Below are 3,602 nucleotides of genomic sequence, written 5' to 3'. Positions count from 1 at the left end.
CCGCCGAAGACGGCAGGGAAACTGGGAGTGACTAGAGCCGGCAGTTTCGCTTTGTTCTCTCCGCGGGAAGGGAAAGACGAAGCATGGTTCCTACGTCTTGAGGGAAGAGAAACATGGCCTGGCCTTGTGAGCAGTGGCAAATCCAGGATTGGAGCAAAACCAGGGCCCAATTTTTTTTGTCGCGAGAGAAAAACTTAACGTCCATCGAACTATAGCTACCTCAAATAGGGCTCAATTACACCACAAATTTAGAATTTATAAACTCAATGCTTAAAGATACAACAAAAAGGATAACAAAAACTACGAATAGTACGTGAAGTAAAAAGAGTACCAAATCAATGGCTTGCTTCATTAGTGTCTTTATGGTGCCATGATCCACCACATTTACAGTTTGCCTTTGATTTTTGAAAGCCACATATTGTTGTCTAGCTTTATTGTGAGCACTATCATGTTTACCAACATGTGTATCAATAATACTAAGTCCATCCTTCCAATTTTTAAACCCTACTGTTGTGAATGCCTCAACACCATAGTTTTCTACAATGGGTTGCTTAAAAAGAAAGCAATAGAAACAAAAGGCCGCCTCCTTAGCAACACTATATTCTAACCAATCAGAATGCTTCTTGAACCATTTAGCTTGAAAGGATCTCCTTTTCAAAGAATTTCCTCTAGTTTCTTTTTTAAATTTATGACCACTTGGTTGGCATTGACCCATATTTACAAACATCCTTCTAGCAACATCTATAATGTCCGGACCTAAGCTTTCAATAGGTTTCCTAAGATCAGGATCAGGTTGAATATCACCTTCTTCCCTCAGTTGACCACGAGAAGAATCGGGAATAACAAAAACGTTGCTTTCTCGAGCTGGGATTGAAGGCGGTGGTCCCATTTCTGTAGTTGTTTCATTTTCTGGAGTTGCTTCAGTCCTCTCGGCCCCTTGATTCCATACTAAAACTCTGGGTGTAGACACTTCTATTTCGGACACGGATGAAAAATATCTCTTCATCTTTTATTTCTACAAAATGAAGTGAAATTGATATTAACAGTAGCAAATCCAAACATTACATCAGTCTAGCAGATCAAAAAATGTTCAAAAAACAACAAGTTGTAGTCTTAGTGTGCCCAGCCACTTACCAATCCTGGGTAGCAGAGATCAGTCATGCGTGTGGTGGAGAGCAGGAGCTAGCAGATCGGGCGAGACGACGAGCTGAGCTGCGCGAGCGGCGGAGCAGGGCAGCAGGCGAGCAGGGGACGACCGGACGGCGGGACAGGCGACGGCGCGAGCAACGGAGCAGGCCAGGCGGATGAGCGGCGGAGGGCACGACGGAGTCACCAGCGGCCGTCATGAACAGCGGAGGCCGGAGGGCACGGGCGAGCGGCGGGAGAGCACGGGCGAGCAAGGGATGGGGAGTCGGGGCGTGACTAGGTCTGCGCGTCGGGGGCGAGCTGGGCTGCGTCGTGCGCCCTGCACGAGTGTGAAGATTGATAGCCCGGGCCCTGGCTGTGCTTTGGGCTAAGCCCCGGCCCCATTTAGAAAACATGGCTAGGTAATAACTAAAAAAATCCATGCCCGGGGCCTGGCCCTGGGGGCCTGGGGCCCAGATCCGCTCCTCCTTGTGAGTGGAAATGCAATGGTGATTTACTATAAACAAAAGAACTGCCACCATGGATTCTTCTTAAATAGTACCACAAAAAGAAAATGCACCACATGCAATAATCATTTATATGCAACGACTTTCATTAATTCAGCTTCGAGCTGATATGTTGATAAAAAAGACACCGCCTTAATCAAATCGTTGTCCAATCATGATGTTGGCGTCTCTCGACTGATAATGACGGGTGGTCAAAATGTCGACATGTTGAGGTGATGAGGGCATGAGGTGCAAGAAAAAAAAGAAGAAAAATGATGAAAGAAAGCCGTGACATAAAAGGGAGTATTGTGGTCCTGAAGAGACGGGTGGTCGAGGCCGGGGAAGGAATAGACTGAGGAGGTGGGTATCGACAAGACAAAAAAGAGTGAGAGAAAACAAGTTGCTCGTGCGCCTTGTTCTCCAAATGTTATCGAGTGTTTTTATATATGTATGCATGCATTTAAGGAAAAAAAATCAATGTCTTTATATCAAATTATAGGCTATTACTTGGAATCACTTGTGTCTTAATATTCGTGTCATGATTAGATTATATGATCAAGATTATGCTAGGTAGCATTCTATATCATTTTTTTTTGTCATTTACCTACTTGAGGACGAGCAGTAATTAAGTTTGGGGATGCCGAGTCTCCGTCGCATCTATAATTTTTGATTGTTTCATGCCAATATTCTACAACTTTCATATACGTTTGGCAACATTTTATATTATTTTTGAGACTAACATATTGATCCAGTGTCCAGTGCTAGTTCTTGTCTGTTGCATGTTTTTTGTTTCGCAGAATATCCATATCAAATGAAGTTCAAACACGATAAAAATTTATGGAGATTTATTTTGGAATATATACAATTTTTGAGAAAAAGAATCAACGTGAGACAATACTCGAGGGGCCCACAAGCCCAAGGGGCGCGCCCCCAACCCAGGGCGTGCCTAGAAGACTTGTGGCACCCCTATAAGGCAGTTGGTTCCCTTCTTCGGCCGCAAGAAAGCTAATATCCGAATAAAAAACGTGTTAAAATTTCAGCCCAATCAGAATTACGGATCTCCAGGAATTTAAGAAAAAATTTCAGCCAAAAAATAGGAACGAGAGAGAGAGGGAGAGAGAGAGAGAGAGGAAAGAGAGAGAGATCCAATCTTGAAGGGCCTCCTGCCCTTCGAGAGCCATGGAGACCATGGACCAGAGGAGAAACTCTCCTCCCATCTAGTAAAAATATCCAACAGGTTGCTTCTGTGTAAACATAGCTGAAAGTATTAACGAGATTATTTTGGTTTTAATACCAAAGGTAAAAAAAAATCCAACTCAACTAACATAGTTTTGACCTATTTCTTTGTGTAATGTTCTGTGTAAGATTGCTTCCAAAGTCATATCCAACATGTTGAAATTAGTACTCCCAGACATTATCTTAAACAAACAGTCTACTTTCGTCCCAGGTAAACTTATTAGTTATTACCGACAATACAATTGCAACCTATGAGTGTCTTCATTTTATGAAATGGACCACAACAGTGAGTAATATGTATTATGCTCTGAAGCTGGACATGATGAAAGCATTTGACAGAGTTGAGTGGGATTACTTAAAAGCAAAAAATGTTGAAGCTAGGTTTTCTGAGAAGTGGGTGGATATTGTGATGGGCATGGTGAGTTCGGCAAAATTTTCAGTGCTCTTCAATGGTAAGAACTACCGAGTTTAAACCACCGCCTGGGATTCGACAAGGAGACCCCATCTCTCCATTCCCTTTCTTGATAGCAGCAGAGGGCATTTATTTCCTCCAAAAATCAACAGACGAGTCACCCAATCTAAATGGTCTCACGATCGCTATTACGGTGCCACCAATCAACCATTTACTATTCGCAAATGACAACACACTGTCCTTTGAGGGAAGTGCTAGTGGAGCAAATGAGGTAAACCAGGTGTTGAGTTACTATTGCATGGCGTCTGGCCAACGTATTAACC

At 43.1% G+C, this 3,602-nt stretch overlaps 1 long non-coding RNA gene across 1 annotated transcript; it reads right to left on the bottom strand.

The window, feature by feature from the left end:
- Positions 1-320: 320 nt before the first annotated feature.
- LOC125526711 lies at positions 321-1,494 on the bottom strand. Its single transcript, XR_007291866.1, has 2 exons — positions 1,135-1,494; positions 321-1,015 (listed from the first exon to the last, which is right to left on the bottom strand). It is a non-coding gene; the product is annotated as an uncharacterized LOC125526711 (long non-coding RNA).
- Positions 1,495-3,602: the final 2,108 nt, after the last annotated feature.

This window comes from Triticum urartu, unplaced genomic scaffold (genome assembly GCF_003073215.2).
Source record: "Triticum urartu cultivar G1812 unplaced genomic scaffold, Tu2.1 TuUngrouped_contig_1505, whole genome shotgun sequence".
Lineage (NCBI taxonomy): Eukaryota > Viridiplantae > Streptophyta > Magnoliopsida > Poales > Poaceae > Triticum > Triticum urartu.
This window is presented reverse-complemented; position numbering and strand designations above follow the sequence as displayed.